The sequence below is a fragment of the Saimiri boliviensis genome, chromosome 10 (assembly GCF_048565385.1).
Source record: "Saimiri boliviensis isolate mSaiBol1 chromosome 10, mSaiBol1.pri, whole genome shotgun sequence".
NCBI lineage: Eukaryota > Metazoa > Chordata > Mammalia > Primates > Cebidae > Saimiri > Saimiri boliviensis.
Genome location: NC_133458.1, coordinates 122468758 through 122489670, shown reverse-complemented (window position 1 = coordinate 122489670; position 20913 = coordinate 122468758). Strand labels below are relative to the sequence as shown.

The 20913-nt window shown below is 42.3% G+C and overlaps 1 protein-coding gene across 2 annotated transcripts in view; it reads right to left on the bottom strand.

Annotated features, from left to right (window-relative positions):
* The window catches only part of KBTBD2 (kelch repeat and BTB domain containing 2), a 67860-nt gene extending 59602 nt beyond the window's left edge, over window positions 1–8258 (bottom strand). Inside the window, exons 1-2 of one of the 2 annotated variants that reach the window (XM_074379861.1) lie at window positions 8240–8258; window positions 7358–7738 (exon numbers count right to left, since the gene is read on the bottom strand). The gene's annotated coding sequence lies outside the window, so the exon portion shown is untranslated. Of the gene's footprint in view, window positions 1–7357; window positions 8166–8239 lie in introns of those variants that run through there. The other variant, XM_039462145.2, reaches the window with a different exon arrangement.
* Window positions 8259–20913: the final 12655 nt, after the last annotated feature.

The following is a 20913-nucleotide window of genomic DNA, read 5'->3' as shown; positions in this document are numbered from 1 at the left end:
CATCATGGATGCGTAGTTTGCCTACATGTCATTGCTACTGTAAATAAAGCTGCACTGAACCCGAGTGCAAATATCTCTTCAAGATTGATTTTAATTTCTTCTGATATACACCCAGAAGTGGGATTGCTGGATTATATGGTAGTTCTATTTTTAATTTTTTGAGAAACTTCTATACTGTTTTCCACAGTGCTCACACCACTTTACTTTCCCATGAACAGTTTACAAGGGTTCTTTCCTCATGTCCTAACCAACATTTGTTATCTTTTGGGATTATTTTTTTAAAGTCACCCTAACAGGTGTGAGGTGCATTTCTTGTTATTTTGATTTGCATTTACCTGATGATTACTGCTGTTGAGCACCTCTTCACATACCTGCTGGTCATTCTTCTTAGGAATCAATGTCTATTCAGTTCTTTTCCTATTTTAAAAATTTTATTTTTAGAGACAGGGTCTTGGTCTGTTGCTGGAGCTGGAGTGCAGTGGTGTAATCATGGCTCTCACTGCAGCCTCGGGCTCCTGGCCCTTTGCCTATTTTTATAGTAAATGGGTTATCTGGTTGTTTGCTATTGAGTTGTAGTTTATTATGTTCTGTGGATATTAACCCATGATTGGATGTATGGTTTGCAAATATTTTCTTCTTTTCCATGTATTGCCTTTTCACTTTGTTGATGTTTCCTTTACTGTGCAGAAGTTTTTTAGTTTGATGCAATCCCACTTGTCTATTTGTTGTTTTGTTACCTGTGCCTTCAATGTCATATCCAAGAAGCCACTGCCAAGGCCAATGTCAAGTAGTCTTTTCCTTGTTTTCTCCTACGAGTTTTACAGTTTCAGATTTTAGTTTCAGTCCTTAAGCCATTTTGGGTGGACTTTTGTGTATAGGGTAAGTTAAGGGACCAATTTTATTCTTTTCCATGTACATATGCAAATACAATTTTAGTTGCTACCTCTGGAGGATATACTAGTAGCATCAAGTGGTTAGAAGTTAGGGATGCTGCAAAATATACTACGTTGCACAGAATAGGTCCCTACCACTTAGAATTATCCAGTTCCTAAAATAAATGAGTCCAAGATTGACAAAGTTACTGTAAAGGAGAGATAAGAGCTAGATAGAGATATGAGATCAAGGGAAGATTTTATTTTTTTTTTCAGAGACAGGGTCTCATTCTGTTGTCCAGGCTGGAGTACAATGGTGCCATCATAGCCTACTGTAACCTCAAACTTCTGGGCTCAAGTGCTCCTCCCACCTTGGCCTACAGAAGTGCTGGGATTACAGGCATAAGCCACTGTGCTTGACCTCAGGATTTTTTTTTTTTTAAAAGGGAAACTACTTGAACTTGTGTAAATGCTGTTGGACAGGGAAATGGGTCACTTTATACTGTAAGAGAATGGGTAAATTGGCATAGACTCTTTTGGAGGGTAATTTGGTAGAATCTGTCAAACTTAAAATATGTAATTCCATTATTAGGGAACTATTCTATTGAAATACTTGCATACGTACATTAAAATATTTACTCAAAAATTTTTATTTTCAGTCATATTTGTAGGAATGAGAAATGGGAAACAATTGCATTCTGATAAATAGTTAATGGTTAAACGAATCATGGCACATTCAAACCAAGGAATTTTGTAGCCATTTGGAGCCTGTAGTGAGCAGTAGGATTGCCAACACATAGTGAGTGAAATGAAGTCACAGAACAGCATGACTAGTGTTTATCAGTTATGTAAAGCTAACCAAAAATCCTGCATTTGCATCTGTCTTTGCGGATGTATTTTGATCAGGATCTGGAGCACCGTATTGAAGCATCATAAGCAGACTCCCCTTTCACTTTTTTTTTTTTTTTTTTTTTTTTTTTGAGATGGAGTTTCACTCTTGTTACCCAGGCTGGAGTGCAATGGCACAATCTCGGCTCACCGCAACCTCCGCCTCCTGGGTTCAGGCAATTCTCCTGCCTCAGCCTCCTGGGTAGCTGGGATTACAGGCACGTGCCACCATGCCCAGCTAATTTTTTTTTTTTGTATTTTTAGTAGAGACGGGGTTTCACCATGTTGACCAGGATGGTCTCGATCTCTTGACCTCGTGATCCACCCGCCTCGGCCTCCCAAAGTGCTGGGATTACAGGCTTCAGCCACCGCACCCGGCCATTCACTTTTTATTCTCTAATGGCTCAGAACTGTAAACTCAAGTATGTATTTTACAATTTAAAAGCAGTTGTCTTTTTTGGAATGAGGAGCAGGGTCTCGTTCTGTCACCCAGGACGGAGTGCAGTTGGCACAATTTCTGCTCGCTGCAACCTCCACCTCCCAGGTTCAAGTGACTCTCCTGCCTCAGCCTCACGAGTAGCTGGGATTACAGGTGTGTGCCACCATGCTCAGCTATTTTTTGTATTTTTGGTAGAGATGGGGGTTTCACTATGTTGGTCACACTGGTCTTGAACTCCCGACCTCAAGTGATCTGCCCACCATAGCCTCCCAAATTGTTGGGATTACAAGCATGAGCCACCATGCCCGGCCTAAAACAATTTTTAAATACTAGGGCAAGACCACAATAGAAAGGAAGAGTTTGAAAACATGAGTGACATGGGATAAAGGAGGAAGAAGCTCCCTGAGGATTAGATGATGGTAACAGCAGCAGCAGTAGCAGCTAATATTCATTTAGAGTTGAGATCAAGTCCCCTCATTCTCACTAGGAGTCTAGGACGTGGATATGATTAGTCAAGGACATGGAGGCACAGAGAGGTGGAGAAACTCCACAGCTAGCAAAGCTGGGACTCAAAGCCAGGCAGTCTGGATGCAGGGCCAGTGCTCCAGCCACTGCCCCCTGATGCTGGCTGATGGTAGGGTCTGCGAAGAGGTGATGGACGGGCCTGAGAGGAGGGAAAGCTCATTAAACCTCTGGATTAGTGTGTTGCTGCATGAACACTTTCCCACAAACGTAAAAGCTTAAAACCATCATCACTGATTAACTCATGGTGCTGTAGGTCAGAAGCCTGGGCAGGCTCAACTGGGTTCTTGACTTGGCATCTCACAAGCCCAACCCAGGGTGTCAGCAGAGGTCGGCTTTCCTCTGGAGGCTCTGGGGAAGAATATGCACCCAGAATCATTGAGGGTGGCAGAATTCAGATCTTTTCCGCTGTAGGACTGAGAGCTCCATTTCCTTGCTGTTGGTCGGGAACCTTTGATGAGAGTCTGCTGCATCCCTCACCATGTGGCCTCTTCAACTATAAAGGCAGTAATGATGTGTGGAATCTTTCACAGGCTTGGATTCTCTCACTTCCTCTTTGGTTACCACTCAGAGACAACTTAAGTTCCAAAGGGTTCTCATGATTTGGTTAGGAACACCCAGATGGTCTCTTTCCATGTACTGGAAACACAATCTAGTCACAGGAGTTAAAATGCATCCTATTAACAGTCCTGAAGATTACAGGGAGAAATCATAATGCCATTTTAGCATGGGCAATTTATAAAGAAAAGATGCTTGCTTGGCTCAAAGTTCTGCAGACAGAATAAGAAGTGTGGTTCTGGAATATGCTTCTGGTGAGGCCTCAAGAACTTTACAGTCATGGTGGAAGGCAATGAGGAGCCAGCATATCACATGGTGACAGTGCCCGCCAAAGCAAAAGAGGGAGAGGTGCCACTCACATGTAAACAACCAGATCTAGGGTGAACTGATTTGTCACCAAGGGGATGGCACTAACCTATTCATGAGGGATCTGCCCCCAAGATCCAGACACCTCCCACCAGGCTTTATCTCCAACACTGGGGATTACATTTCATCATGAGATTTTGAGAGGACAAACATCCAAACCATACTGGCAGGTTGTCTGACATCCATCATACATTGTCTTAGTGAAGGGAGTATACCTGAAGGAGATTTCTGAAAAAGCAAGTTTAAGTGGATGACTACCACACTTTTGTTTTGCTCGTGGGTTTTTCGGGCTCAGTTCTCATTTGAGTGTGGAATGGATTTGCAGGGGCTCTGGGATTTTTCCCCTGTAGTCTGTCTATGGGAGCAAAGAGGAAGATTTTGATTGATGCTTCTTTGGGGAAAGCTGGACAACAGGATCACAAATCACGGGAGATGACAGGCCAAAGTGATGTTCCTTGGAATCTAGGTTAGAAAGAGAGGAGAGAGGCTGATGTCCTTTTCGGCCTCAGCCCACCCACACCAGGGTGGGAAAAGAGAGAGAGAGAGAGAGAGAGAGAGAGAGAGAGAGAGAGAGAGAGAGAAGGAAGGAGAGAAAACCAGAGTGAGGCAAAGGGGACAGACAATTCACTTGCAAGGGCTGTAGGGTGGCTGGCTGGATTCCAGTTAAAGCAGGAAGTGGAAGAAGAATTCAGTAAGAGGGTAGCAATCTAGAGCACAGGTTTTCCAAGTGGGGCCCTTAAACCAACAAGCATCACTTGTTAGCCAGGCAGGTTCCCAGTTCACCCCAGGCCCAGAGAATGGAAAACTGGAAGTTTTTGAGTGGAGCACAGGAATCTGGATCTTAACAAGCACTCTAGTTGATTTGGATGCCTCGAAGGTTTGAGAATCATTGATGCAGCATCTTTCATGTTGTGTAAGAATGCTTTTATCATGAATGGGATTGCAGAGGGACAGCAGCCAATTCCTGGAAGAAGAGAACCGGCTGTACCTGGGTGGAAAATACTGAGCATATGGCAGAGGACAGATGGCCTGTGTTCTGCATGCTGAGGAAGGATGACAGGGATAAGTGTAAGGCAAGGCTGAATTCACCGGCCTTACAGTTTTCAGAAATAACAAGTCCTGGCCATTCCAAACTCAACCAGTTGTTTTCCTGAGGTGGAAGTCTAAGGCCAATAACAGGAGCATTGACTGATAGGACTTGGAGAAGGGTCAGTCTGGGCCTGGTTTGGCTGTTCCTTAGAGAGTTACACTCCAAACTCCATGAAAAGTGGCAGAAAATGTGAGTGAATTTCTGGGACCCTGACTGAGTGCCTAAAGCAGCAACAGAACAGTGCTGGCCACAGAGGGACACCCTTGCCTATGAGCAAGATCCGACTTCACTTTGGCTCAGCAAAGGATGGACTTCCTCTCCTCTACCTGCAGACACACCTTGGCCTCCTCAGATACCTCCACTGTGGCTTAGTCTCAGCTACAAGAGCACATGTGGGCTGTGGTCAGGCAACAGGAAGAGGAAGAAAGGGAGGGGTGGATGTTGTGATGTGGATACCTGACCTAGTATGGAAATCCTATATTCCTAAACTTTTTCTGAGTCAGTCACTCTGTGAAAATCGTGGGACTCTGGCAGTAGAAAGCAAGTGAAGTAGAATGCAGCCACACAAGATTTTTCATTTTTGTAAGAACTCCTTAGCCCCAAAATCAACAAATCATATCAGGTAACTATAAATGTTCACTTTTAGCCAAGCAGTGGCTCTTGCCTGCAATCCCAAAGCTGTGGGAGGCCGAGGTGGAAGAATCACATGAGGCCAGGAATTCAAGACCAGCTAGGCAATATAGCAAGTCCTCATCTCTAGAAAGAAAGAAAGAAAAAAATTAGCTGGGCATTGTGGTACATGCTTGTAGTCCCAGCTATTTGGGAGGCTGAGGTAGGAGGATCACTTGAGCTTGATAAATTGCGGGTGCAAGGAGCTGTCATTGTGGCATGCACTCCAGCCTGGACAAAAGAGCAAGACTGTCTCTAAAAACAAAAAATAAAAGCAAACTTTTTACACGGAAGGTCAAATGTACTTGATATTTTTAAAAAGTGGGTCCTTGGTATCAGCAGGTTCTGCAACTCAGAATTCAATCAGCTGTGACAGATGGAAAATATTTGAAAAATAAATGGTTTCATCTGTACTGAAATATGTGTAGGCTTTCTTTCATTATTCCCTAAACAATGCAGTATAACACTACTTATTCATTTACTTTTTGGAGACGGGGTCTCACTTTGTCAACCGGGCTGGAGTGCAGTGGTATGATCTCAGCTCACTGCAACCTCCACCTCCTGGACTCAAGCAATTCTCCTGTGTCAGCCTCCTGAGTAGCTGGGATTACAGGTTCACACCATCATGCGTGGCTAGTTTTTGTATTTTTAGTAGAGATGGGGTTTCATGAGTTAAAGACCATGATGGCCAGGCTGGTCTTGAACTCTTGACCTCAGGTGATCCGCATGTCTCAGCCTCCTGAAGTGCTGGGATTACAGGCATGAGCCACCGCACCCAGCCAGTATGACACTATTTACATCTTATTCAGTATTATAAATGATCTAGAGATGAAGTACACAAGAGTATGTGTGTTGTATGCAAATACTATGCCATTTTATATAAGGGACTTGGACATCCTTGGATTTTGCTACCTGCTAGGGTCCTGGAACCAGTCCCACAAAGATAGAAGACTGCAGTAAGTTTCTAATTGTTGTTTAAAATGTAACAATGTGTAGGTGAATGTGTACAGCATTTTATTTTTGCAAGACTTCATAAGAAACTGATACAATGTGGATGCGATGTAACAACGTATCAGTGAATGTGTACAGTATAGTATTTTATTTTTTGAATACTTCATAGGAAACTGAAAGAATGTAGATGGGATGTAACAATGTAGATGGGATGTAACAATGTATAGGTGAATGTGTACAGCATTTTATTTTTGGAAGACTTCATAGGAAACTGATACCATTGTTAACCATTGGGGAAGGAAACTGGGATAGAAAGGAAGAAGGAAGAGTTTTCATGATTAAACCTTATATACTTGTAAATTTGGACCAAATGCGCATATTATTTATAAGCAAATAAATAAATCTGAAAAATAAATAATGAGCTATTATTATTATATTATTATTATTATTATTTTTTTTATTTTAGAGACAGGGTCTCGCTATGTTGCCCAGGCTGGAGTGCAGTGGCTATTCACAGGTGCAATCCCACTACTGATCAGCATGGGAGTTTTGACCTGCTCCGTTTCCAACCTGGGCTGGTTCACCCCTCCTTAGGCAACCTGGTGGTCCCCCGCTCCCGGGAAGTCACCATACTGATGCCGAACTTAGTGCGGGTACCCGATCGGCATAGCGCACTGCAGCCCAGAACTCCTGGGCTCAAGTGATCCTCCCACCTCAGCCTCCCTAGTAGCTGGGACTACAGGCACGCGCCACCGCGCCCGGCTGAGTTATTATTATTCTCAACAACAGAGAAGACTTCAGCCTGACATCCACGGGAACTGAGTCCACATTGTGGAGGGCACAAACTGTGGCAGGGCCTGGAAGACATGCCTCAGAGATTCCCTCAGTCCTGCCACCCTGTGGAAGACATTTCAAAGGAATCGTAAATGCATGTGACCAGCAGGGAGGACAACACCGTACAAACTTTCCTGCCTAAAATAAGCCACTGTCTAGAGCTAGCACCTGGAAGGAGACACTCCCTCTCCTGGGGTCACATCTTCACTGGAAGGCAGATGAGAACGCACTGCTGTGACTCACATATCCTCTTCTCTCAGCGTCTCTATCCTGGTCCTTTCTCTGATTGCATCTTCCTCTGTTCCTTGGCCAGTGTTTGAGAAGAGAATGTTGAACAAGTCATGTTCTTGTCACTCTGAGTCAGAACTCTCATTTGACTTGGAAGATTTGTGCTTCCGTTTTTTCTTCTTTCTCTTTTCCTTCTTCCTTTTCTTATGCTTTTCTTTCCTCTTCTTTTTCTTGTGTTTCTCTTTACCTTCAGAGGAACTAGAGCTGCTCCCATCTTCATCCGAGGTAGAATCCTCCAGTAACTGTTTTAACTGCTGAATCCTAAACATTCAAGATTGATCAAAGAACAGTGAGTTTTAGCTTTAACTTAAAACAGTTTCTTAAATATGTCATTCAAAAGCAGTATGGGGGTGGGGGGTGGTCATGAATAACCACATCACAATGACAGTACTTATTTTTATTTTTACCTGTTTTCTCCATTCTTATCCACCTGAATGCCTACTTTACATGACTGTAATCAGTGTACAAGCCATTTTGTGTTATTTTCCTTGTACTAGTCATTTCTGTAGGTTCTCACAGTCCTTACAATTGTAATTTCTAGCAGATGCACACTTTGCTAAACCATTCTCCAACTGCTTAGTTTCCTAATAGATAATCTACATCCTCAACTATTATAATTTAATGCAACCAGTTTGAAAAAGTAAACTCTCCCAATTTTTCACTCTCTAATTTTTAACAAAAGCTCAGATCCTTAAAGACACTGGAGAAGATACACTGAATTACATGAAAGTATCAATTGTGGCTGGGTGCAGTAGCTCACACCTGTAATCCCAGCACCTTGGGAGGCCAAGGTGGGCAGATCATGAGGTCAGGAGTTCGAGACCAGTCTGGCCAATATGGTGAAACCCCAACTCTGCTAAAAAAAAATACAAAACAAAATTAGCCAGGCATGGTCGTGCTTGCCTGTAGTCCCTTGCTACTCAGTAGGCTGAGGGAGGAGAATCACTTGAACCTGGGAGACGGATGTTGCATTGAGCTGAGATCCCACCACAGCCCTCCAGCGTGGGTGACAGAATGAGACTCTGCCTCAAAAGAAAGAAAGAAAGAAAGAATCAATTGTACTGTGTAAGTAGACGGCACAACATGGGTTGCCAACATCAACTGCAGTGGCCAGAGGGCTAGACCAAGCCCGTGGCTTTAAGCCAACCCAAGGAGGAGGATGCTGCCCTGCTCATTCCCCAACACTGGTCTTTTCAGCCATGACTCCTGTCCAGTAAATATCTCACAATTGAAGTACCATGTTTACTATATCACTCCCCTAGTGCTAGAATGTTTTTTCCAAACTAATAGAATTTAAAACTTCAAGTAGATATTATCAACTGGATGACCTCAGCTTACATCCTTTTTAAGTCTTTTATTGCCTCATATGATGTCATACATGGGATCTTCATGTGCCTTAAGGGACAGAGAAGGTTAAGGTTTGGTTAGGCTTCAAGGATCATTAGTTAAATACAATTAAATCCCTATGTTACATAAACAGCTTTTGTTTTTGTTTTTTACTGTTTGATATAGCCGTATGCTCAACATGTTTTAATCTTTGTAAGGATCATATCACTGATAACTCATTAAGGCTATAAAAAGGATTTCCCAATAAGAAAATACATAAAATAATATTCTTCATGAGGAAATAACTGCATAAGCTAGAACACTCACACTACGAAACAGTACTAAAGTTTAGAAATACTGAGATAATTCTCTTTGTTCTATTGGGTTAGATGACAAAAAGATGGTATTAAGCAAAATAAATGAGTTGCAAAATGATATATAGGAACAATCATTTATAAGTACTCAAAAATACATGTTATATACCCCAAGGAAGTCTGGAAATATACACAAGCTCTCGGTTGCAAACCCACTCTCAGGAGGGAGGCAAGATTGGGCTTGATGGTAAGGCCTTACTATGAGGTCTTCATTTTGCTTAAGAGGGCAGATAAACTGTATTCTTGCATTCTATAATTGAAAATAACTTAAAATTCATAATTATGAACATTATGCTTATAGAATTATATAAATTGATGTTCTGTTATATCCTTAGAGTAAATTCTTAGAAGTTGAATTTTTTTAAAAAATTGCATTTTAGGTTTTGGGGTACATGTGAAGAACATGCAAGATTGTTGGATAGGTACACACATGGCAGTGTGATTTGCTGCCTTCCTTCCCCTCAGCTATATCTGTCATTTCTCCCCATGCTATCTCTCCCCAACTCCCCACCCGCCACTGTCCCTCCCGTTTCCCCTCTGCCGGCAGATCCCAGTGTGTGATGCTCCCCTCCCTGTGTCCATGTGTTCTCATTGTTCAATAGCTGCCTATGAGTGAGAACATGCGGTGTTTGATTTTCCATTCTTCTGTCAGTTGGCTGAGAATGATGGTTTCCAGGTTCATCCATGTCCCTACAAAGGTCACAAACTCGTCGTTTTTGATGGCTGTATAGTATTCCATGGTGTATATGTGCCATGTTTTCCCTGTCCAGTCTATCATCAATGGGCATTGGGTTGGTTCCAAGTCTTTGCTATTGTAAACAGTGCTGCAATGAACATTCATATGCATGTGTCCTTATAGTAGAATGATTTCTAATCCTTTAGATACATACTCAGTGATGGGATTGCTGGGTCAAATGGAATTTCTATTTCTAGGTCCTTCAGGAATCGCCACACTGTCTTCCACAATGGTGGAACTAATTTGCACTCCCACTAACAGTGTAAAAGTGTTCCTGTTTCTCCACATCCTCTCCAGCATCTGTTGTCTCCAGATTTTTTAATTATGGCCATTCTAAATGGTGTGAGATGGTATCTCAATGCAGAAGTTAAATTTCTGAGTCAAGAAGTAGGTTAAATTTTTGGGATTTATCAACAAGCTATGTTTTATACTATTTATAAAAACTGACATTTCACCTAAAAGTGCTTGATGTAATTAATTTTCAGATTAAGACAAAAACACAAAACTTTAAATCTCTGTTGACATTCTTCCACATACAGCTACCCTCTATATCCTGAGAGTTACATGTCCACAGATTCAACCAAGGATTGAAAATATTTGGGAAAAAAAAAAAAAAAAAGGACAGATTGTGTCTATACTGTACATGTTCAGATTTTTTCTTGTCATTATTCCCAAAACAATACAGTATAACAATTGACTTTTTATTCAGTATTACAGGTAATCTAGCGATGATTAGAGTATACAGGAGTATGTGCACCACTTTTGTGCTATTTTATTTTATATTTGATTTATTTATTTGACAAAGTCTCACTCTGTCACCCAGGCTGGAGGGCAGTGGCCTGATCTCAGCTCACTGAACCTCTGCCTCCCAGGTTCAAGCAATTCTCATACCCCAGCCTCCCAAGTAGCTGAGATTACAGGAATGTGCTACCACATCTGGCTAATTTTTTTATTATTTATTTATTTTTTTGAGATGGAGTCACACTCTGTTGCTTAGGCTGCAGTGCAGTGGCATAATCTCAGCTCACTGTAATCTTCACCTCCTGGATTCAAGTGATTCTCCTGCCTTAGCCATCAAAATACCTGGGATTATAGGTGCTCACCACCATGCCTGGCTAATTTCAGTATTTTTAGTAGAGACAGGGTTTCATCATGTTGGCTAGACTGGTCTCAAACTCCTGACCTCAGGTGATCTGTGGACCTCAGCCTCCCAAAGTATTGAGATTACAGGCATGAGCCACAGTGCCCAGCCTAATTTTTGTATTTTTAGTATAGCTGGGGTTTCACCATGTTGGCCAGGCTGGTCTTGAACTCCTGACCTCAGCTGATCCACCTGCATAGGCCTCCTAAACTGCTGCAATTACAGGCATGAACCATTGCACCTGACCTATACCATTTTATATAAGTGACTTTGAGCATCTGCAGATTTTGGTTGCCCAGTGGATTCTGGGATCCAATTCCCCATGGATACCAAGGGACAACTGTATGCTAATCACCCCAGTAGATCCACAAGGCAGCATATTTCACTTGGCAGAAGTAGTTACTGAACAGTGAATTAACACCTCTGGGAGGTGACTGTGTTAAAGTGGGGAATGATAGATACATGGTGCTAATGATAGATCTGTCTAGCTGTCATTTAAGAGGAAATATACACAATTCTAGCTTATAATAGAAAGACATCTACTCTTTAAAGGCTGGGAAACCAAAACTCTGATTTTAGTTATGAGACATGAATTTTTATATAATAAATTTTAAAAAGGGAGTTGAATAGGAAACAATGTCTTCTTCAGGAAAGGAATCACTGTCCCAATGTATAAACAAAGAACAGTTTAGAAATGTTAGTTTTTTCTTAAGGAGCTAAATGTGTCTCACAAAGGCAATTTAACAGAGGTATAGTTAACAGCAGATGCTTTGGCCAACAGGCTTCTGGGAATGTACTTTATGTGAACATTCAGTCTACTGCTATCTGATTAATCAATATTCACCATCTCTGATTAAGGTAAAATGACATTGTATGATTTTACTTACTACTCTGCACTGTTCTAACTTTTGGTTGCCTTATTGTCATCGTTCGGTGACCATACCATTTGCAATGCCATCCTAAAAGCAAATAAAAGGGAAACTATTTCTGTAAGATAAGAGTGTTTCACCTAAGTGAGATAAAGAATCAGTAGATTATATTAAGGTTTTTATTCATTAAACTCCAATTCTAAAAGAAAATGCAATCATGGATGAATTGTGTAAGGTCCCAGAAAAGACAGGTAAATGAATTGCTTATCCAAGCATCCTTTAATCTTGTTGCTTTAGAAATGAATTTTTCCTTACCGAGAAATTATGAAGCAACCCAATGAAAAGTACTGCAAAAGGTAAATTTTTTTTTAGTGTGTCTCACTATATTTTTCAAAGTAAATATCTTCTATTAATCAAGTGGCTCTGAATCTCATTTATAAATGTAGTCACCAGAACAAATAGCTTCTTTTTCAGGTTCAGTCAACCTCTGTTCACATCCCTCACTCATAAGTAAACAAAATCACAAGTTCTCCTAAAATATTAATGCAATCAGAACGCTAGTGCAACTTTACTTGCAGAAGAGGGAAACTGTCTTGTTGAAGGAAGTTAACTGTTAGAAGCAAGAGAAGGTCCTGATGAGGAACGGGGAGGAGAATAGCAAGAGAATGTATATACATGCTCCAGGGCAACAAATTCCAGGCGTCATGGAATTTCCATGAGTGGACTTGGCATCAGGCAGTGACATCTGAGTAAAAGGAAGTGGTGGGCAAAGCAAGAATGGATGAGATCCCTGTTACTTTTGTCCCCTGTTCTCATCCTCTCAGAACCATCTGGATGTGCTGTAAATCAGGAAATTGTATGGGAATGGTAAATGAGACCCTGTGTTTGAGTATTAAGTAACTCTAAGCAAGCAGGTCAGGAAGCATGAAGAGGGATTTAGGTAAATTCAGCCAACTTTGCTCTATGCTGGCAACTAAAGAAAATATGTAGTGACAGGACAAGAAAGTTTTTCCCTTTTTATTTTTATTTGAGGATTGGATGCAAGAAATCACCGGCAAAAAAAATAAGTTTGTGGATTTTCTATTGATTGCCTCTGAGCTATCCATATCCTTATCTCCCTTACCATTTAAAATTTGAGGAAGAAGACTACACTCTTTCTTTTTTTTTTTTTTTTTGAGACAGAGTTTCGCTCTTGTTATCCAGGCTGGAGTGCAACGGCGCAATCTCGGCTCACCGCAACCTCCGCCTCCTGGGTTCAGGCAATTCTCCTGCCTCAGCCTCCTGAGTAGCTGGGATTACAGGCACGTGCCACCATGCCCAGCTAATTTTTTGTATGTTTAGTAGAGACGGGGTTTCATCATGTTGACCAGGATGGTCTCCATCTCTCGACCTTGTGATCCACCCGCCTCGGCCTCCCAAAGTGCTGGGATTACAGGCTTGAGCCACCGCGCCCGGCGACTACACTCTTTCAAACTAGTATTTGCCTTTATGGTAAAACTGAAGGAATGTGAAATGCCATGGAACATGGATTGACATATAGATATCCAGAAGATACCATTTCTGCTCAAAATCCTCTTATTATGAAAAGGTGATCCCAGCTATTCAAAGTGTGGTCCATGGACCAGCAAATTCAATGATATGAGGAAGATGGTTAGAAATGCAGGGTATAGGACCCAACCCAGAAATACTGGATATTAGAAATACTGGATATTCAGTATTTCTGAGTTGGGCCTGATACAGACACATGAACTGAATTTTAAAAGATTTACTGGTTATTTGTAGACATAGTAAAGTGGGAGAACCACTTTTCTAATTAACACTAAAATTGGTAAAATCAAAAAAGTATGCATAAGTTTATAATTACCATAACAGTAATTACATTACATGCAAATGGATTAAACCCTTCAATCAAAAGGCAGAGATTTATAGAATGGATAAAAATGTTATCTACCAAGTACAGTGGCTCATTTTGAACAGACACATTTTGCAAGCTACAGCTCACCTCTGAACATAATCATAGTAAATAAAAAGACTTATCTAACCAAACTTATGATATAATAATTACTGGGGAGATGAGATATAGAAGGGTACGCATGTGTGGTGAGAGCACGAGAGAGAACTCCATCCTTATCTTCCATTGAACAGAGACAACAGAAAATGCTCAAACCTGAAATATCATGGAGCAACAATGCAACTATGAGGTTAAGTTGTGGAGATAAACATCAAAACAACCAGCAAAAAGAGCTCAACTCTTTGGAAGAGGGAATGTGTTAACTGCTACAGGGCAGCAGGACATGTGCACAGAGAGCTCTACCTGTGCAGACCCATCCACTGTGGCCCATGGTAGCTTCTCTTGGTTACATGGATAAAGCACCACTGATAGAGGGTGTCCAACGGTGGCAAGGCTCAAAGAGACCCACCCTCCAATGTATCCCTCACTCCCATGACATTTCTACCACAGAATGTCTTTTCTGTTACAGGAATAACACTAAAGAAATAATAACACCAAGGTCATGACGGTCCTGAGCAAAGACTACTGGACTTGGAATCAGGAACCCTTGAGTCAAAGCTCTGCTCTGCGTCTTCCCTGAGACCACTTACTGACATACACACATCTGTTTCCTCAACTAGAAGATGGAAAACATGCCTTGGCTATAAGAGGGCTGTGGTGAGAATAAGTTAAATAAAATAAGTAAACACTCTTGGTAAATTGTGGCCTGAAAGTTGCATGAATTAGGAAAATGCCAGACACTCACACTGCATAACTCTGACTTCTTTCCCCATTGGCATTGAAAGTCCTTTAGGCCAGGCACGGTGGCTCATGCCTGTAATCCTAGCACTTTGGGAGGCCGAGGTGGGTGGATCACCTGAGGTCAGGAGTTCAAGACCAGCCTGGCCATCAGGGTGAAACCTCATCTTTAAAATAAAAAAAAAATAAAAAAAAATAAAGTCCTTTAGTTGGTGCGTGAGCCAGAAATTCCCTGGTGTGTTCACTGCCTGGTACATCTGGTATGCAGTCTTTGGACTTAGCCTCATCTTCCTAAACAAAGGAAACAGGTGTAAACAGCAAGGCAAGAGAGCGCTGGGATTCTCTCCCACTGCCCTTAGAGCCATCCTTGCCTGGCTTTTTCCTGGGCTGCCAGTGCCAACATCATTTTAATTACCCCTCAAAACTAGAAAAAAAGACAAGTTACACTGGATTGAAAACAACAACAACAGAAATGGGAAACAAATGTACCAGAAGAACTATACCAGAAACAATGTAGCTGTTCTTAGAGAAAAGTTACTGGTGAAGCAGAAAAATGTCCTTATATAGCAGTGACTGGTAAGCTCCAAATTTTGATGTAAATTAGATTCTGAGATTTTTTTTAAAAAAAGGTTTCACTACCTCAAAATGTAGAATGAAGCAAGATATATGAATTAAAGTAAGCCAGGCTTCCTGGAATAATAGAAATGACACGTTATGCTAGAATAGCTTATTATATTCTGAAAGCCCCTGTCATGTTTCAGTCACACACATGCTGTAATTTTCTTCAAGTTTCTATGAATATTAAATTTACAACGGAAGGATAGTTTTTAAGATTTTTTTTTTTTTTTTTTTTTAGACAGAGTCTTGCTCTGTCATCCAGGCTGGAGTACAGTGGTGTGATCTCGGCCCACTGCAACCTCCACCTCCCAGGTCCAAGAGATTCTCATGCCTTAGCCAGGTGAACCTGATGTGCACCACCAGGTCCGGCTAATGTAGTTTTTTGTTGTTGTTGTTTGTGTGTTTGGTATTTTTAATAGAGACAGTGTTTCGCCGTGTTGGCCAAGATGGTTTCAAATTCCTTACTTCAGGTGATCCACCTACCTCAGCCTCCCAGAGTGCTGGGATGACAGGCATGTGCCACCGTGCCCAGCCAACAATCTTTCTTCATTGAGAGTTATGAGACAGCAAGCTTTCTTGGCCATAGCCTGCCACTCTAAGTCTCCCTCATGCACACACACCCTGGTACTGTGGCCAGGGAGACGCAAAAGGGAGGCCTGCACTGGGGAGCTGGACTGGCTGAGCTGTCTGATCTCCTCAGAGTTTACTGCTCTCCGAGCTGTGCATATTCAAGAAACCAGCACAGGATGGACCGAGGGGCAGAGCCGGGTGTGGCTGACCAGGAAAAGGAGGCAGTGGAGCTTAGAGATGCTATCACCAGCAAGAGAGAGGGGGGGCATGGCCAAGGAACCCACGTGGGTCTGCACTGGTTCTTCGGGGAAGGGAAACATGGCTGAGGAAATTTCCACAAAGGCAGAGGCTTGTGACAAAACTAAAAATTATGACCCCTCAGGCATCGGCAGGAAAGAAACAGGCTTTTGGTAAAAGCAGATTGAAACATCATGTAACCATTTTTCGTAACACATTACTAAAAATATCTACAAGTATGTCTAGTGGAATAACCAAGAGTACAAACTTCATATCAACCTTGATAAGCCCAGGAGGAGGTTGTCCTAACTGGAAAACAAAAAACAAAACCATCAACCATGTTTTAATGGGAACGTAGCATACTTTTATGAACTAGAGGCAGCAGCCAGGTCAGAATAAAAAGAATATTCTTAGTGAAAACTGAAAACTACCTTTTACTATATTATATCTAAAACAGTTAATAAAATATGCTCAGCATTCTGGATCCCATATAAATAAACTGATGAGATACCACATCCTGCAGAGATCCAGAAATTATATTCATTGAAATAGCTAATGTCTCTCAGCATAATGATCTTATTTGGAGGAAAAAGGAAAGCAAGCGATTACAGGGAGAGTGTGAGGTGAGAAGACCGTGGGTGCTCGGGTTCCAAAATATCGCTGCGTTTTTCTCAGGTTACTGACCTAGCACAACACCCACATTCTCAACACTGAACAGGCTCTCAGGGGGAAGGGGTGCAATCTGTTCCAACACCGTGTGGGGGGCGCCACAGAGGGTGCACAGCACTGCACGGATAGGCCTGTCTCAGAGGTGCCCTCACCCATGGACCTGCAACACCAGATCCAGACCCACCTGCATGCCCACCTGCCAGCCAGGTTTACAGATGTTGGGGTCAGGACACACCATCCCCAAAACGACTGCAGAGCACTGGAATATGGCACCCTAAAATATGCCTCATTTGCATATTGATTATTTCAAGCTGATTACTTTGAGAAACTTCAGACAAGGAGTAGCCCTGAAAAGCTGCCATTGTGTAAGAGAAATATCCATCTATTACATGAAGGTAATGTACATTAGTAATGATGAAGTTTGTATCAGGAAAAGAGCTGCTCCTAGACAAACTTTATTACTTGAAAGACTTTTATCTACATAAAAAGGCAAACTTTGTTCACCATATGTTTCCTCCCCCATCCTCCCATAGTTTATCTCCACCCCTCCTCCAGAAGCCCCAATCCCCTGTTCCTTTCTGCAGCTGAGAATGCTAAATAGGGTTCCTCTGGTGCTTCTTTGAGTCTCATATTTTTGTGAGACTCCCATGCAAAGACAAGTAATTAAGATTTTTTTTTTCCCCTGTTAATCTGTCTTAAGTTCATTTAATTCGTAGCCTAGCCAAAGAATTTAGAAGGGTGAAGGGAAGCCATTTTCGCCTCCCCGACACACACTGGAGTCATCTGGGAAGAGCAGAACGCTTCTCCTCCCTGTGCTATGTGGCACTCGCCACCAGAGACTGGCTAGGCTTTTCTTTTCTTTTTTTTTTTTTTTTTTTTTTTTTTTTTTTTGAGGTGGAGTTTTGCTCTTGTTACCCAGGCTGGAGTGCAATGGCGCAATCTCGGCTCACCGCAACCTCCGCCTCCTGGGTTCAGGCAATTCTCCTGTCTCAGCCTCCTGAGTAGTTGGGATTACAGGCACGCACCACCATGCCCAGCTAATTTTTTGTATTTTTAGTAGAGACAGGGTTTCACCTTGCTGACCAAGATGGTCTCTATCTCTTGACCTTGTGATCCACCCACCTCGGCCTCCCAAAGTGCTGGGATTACAGGCTTGAGCCACCACGCCCGGCTTGGCTAGGCTTTTCTTATTTCCATCCAAGGACTGAACCTGAGGGAGATGCAGAATACATCCAAGTCTGTATTTGGGACAGGCAGCGAGATTGGAAGGAAATTCTGCAGGCCAGGTGATCGCGCACTCAAAGAGCAACTCTCCAACTCCTAGTGAGATTCGCACCTCCTCCACGTAAGTAAGACAAATATTTGTAGCTCAGATCTGTGCCTTAACTCTCTAAACCTCCAGGGAGATATTCATTTTAATACTTCAGAATGGCTGCAAAGTATAGGAACACTTAATGATTTAAGTTTTTCTTCATCCTTACCCACTCCTTATGAACTGATTTTAGATACCCTTTAAAAAGAGTAAATATTGGAGGAGGGAGGGATTAGGGAGAACAAACCAAGGAAAAGTGAAATGCTTTCCCTTCTGTTCACCTCCAAGGTGTCAGAGAAAAGGACTCTGCCAGAGTATGGATGAGAAATGCCACAGGTTGCTACAGCAAGAAAGATTTCCCTTTGCTCATCTGTGGACACTGTCAAAGGATTCCTCTCACTAAAACTGATCCATGGAACAGGAGAACCTACTGCATAAAGATTACTACCCAGTAAACAACTGGGTAGTAGCAGAATTAGCTTTTTTAGGTATGATACGGTGCTTTTCCAAAGTAAATACTTAAAATATTTTCTGATGGAAAGCTGTGGTATGTCATAAGCAAGAATAAAGGTAAGATGATATATAGTCCATCTGCAGCCGTCCCTTAGAGATGTTAATACTATGCCTTGGCCACTCACACCTTTAATCCCAACACTTTGGGAAGCCGAGGCAGGAGAATAGCTTGATGCCAGGAGTTTCCCATCAGCCTGGGCAACATAGCAAGACCCAATCTCTACAAAATAAAAAATAAAATACTACACCTTATGTATAGAGGCCTAAGAAGTTTGGAAGGGAGGTGGTAAAGTCTATTAAAATATCCAATAATCCAATAAATTATTATTTTTGCCACAGGAGTTGAACAAACAACATATGGCTAAACTAATTTCCAAATTCCTGAAAAATATGTTAACTATTTTGCCTAGATGGAAAAGGAATGTGATGGACCTGCACATTCTAAATTCTATTATTATTGGCCATGGCATTTCCTAAACAGTCCATTTTACAACTGTCCCCACCAGTTTAAGGGGCAGGGTGGGGGGGAGGGAGGAGCCTGATGTTTTTTTCCCCGAGGCTAAACAATTTATTAGTTTATGCAGCATGTTAATTACACCTGTAATTACAGACTTTGGAAGGCTAAGGCAGGAGGATCACTTGAGGCTAGGAGTTTGGGACCTGCTTAAGCAACAGAGCAAGACCCCGGTTTTATATGAAATGAAAAATTAGCTGGGTGTGGTGGTGCACACCTACTTGGGAAGCTAAAGTAGGAGGACTGCTTGAAGCCAGGAATTAAAGTTTATAGTGAGCTATGATCATGCCACTGTACTCCAGCCTAGGCAACATAGTAAGACCCTGTCTCTAAGAGAATAAATAACCAAATACAAGTTAACTGTTTAAAAAAATAAACTGATAGAGTATCTGATATGTAGCAATGTGGAAGAAGTAACTCTCGGTCAGGAGCAGTGGCTCACACCTGTAATCCCAGCACTTTGGGAAGCCGAGGTGAATGGATCCCAAGGTCAGGAGATCGACACCATCCTGGCCAACATGGTAAAACCCCGTCTATCCTAAAATAAAAAATAAATAAATAAATAAATAAATAAATAAAAAATTGCCAGGTGCAATGGCTCACGCCTGTAATCCCAGCACTTTGGGAGGCCGAGGTGGGTAGATCACGAGGTCAAGAAATCAAGACCATCCTGGTCAACATGGCGAAACCCCGTCTCTACTAAAAATACAAAAAATTAGCTGGGCATGGTGGTGCGTGCCTGTAGTCCCAGCTACTCAGGAGGCTGAGGCAGGAGAATTGCCTGAACCCAGGAGGCGGAGGTTGCGGTGAGCCGAGATTGTGCCATTGCACTCCAGCCTGGGTAACAAGAGCAAAACTCCGTCTCAAAAAAAAAATAAAAAATAAAAAAATAAAAAAAATTAGCCAGGCATGGTAGCACAGTCCTACAGTCCCAGCTACTCAGGAGGCTGAGGCTAGGGAATTACTCGAACCCGGGAGGCAGAGGTTGCAGTGATTTGAGATCGCGCCACTGCACTCCAGCTTGGCAACAGAGTGAGACTCCATCTCAAAAAAAGAAAAAAAGAAAAAGTAACTCTCAGTTTTTAAAGCCTTTGGGAAAAAATTGGAAGCAAGACATTGAACATTAGCAAATGAGGCCAGGCGTGGTGCTTATGCCTGTAATCCCAGCGCTTTGGGAGGCTGAGGCGAGCAGATCACTTGAGGTCAGGAGTTTGAGACCAGCCTGGTCAACATAGCGAAACCCCATCTCTACCAAAAACACAAAATTGTAGCTGGGCGTGGTGGCACGTGCCTGTAGTCCCAGCTACTTGGGGGGCTATGGAAGGAAAATAGGTTGAATCTTGAGATGAGGTTGCAGTGAGCTGAGGTTGCACCACTGCACTCCAGCCTGGGCAACAGAGTGAGACTCTCACCAAAAAAAAAAAAAGAAAAGAAAAGAAAATTAAGCAAATGAGCCGGGCGCGGTGGCTCAAGCCTGTAATCCCAGCACTTTGGGAGGCCGAGGCGGGTGGATCACGAGGTCGAGAGATCGAGACCATCCTGGTCAACATGGTGAAACCCCGTCTCTACTAAAAGTGCAAAAAATTAGCTGGGCATGGTGGCACGTGCCTGTAATCCCAGCTACTCAGGAGGCTGAGGCAGGAGAATTGCCTGAGCCCAGGAGGCGGAGGTTGCGGTGAGCCGAGATCGCGCCATTGCACTCCAGCCTGGGTAACAAGGGCGAAACTCCGTCTCAAAAAAAAAAAAAAAAAAAAAAAAAAAAAGAAAATTAAGCAAATGAAAAATACTCAGGCTCTTTTTAACTACTT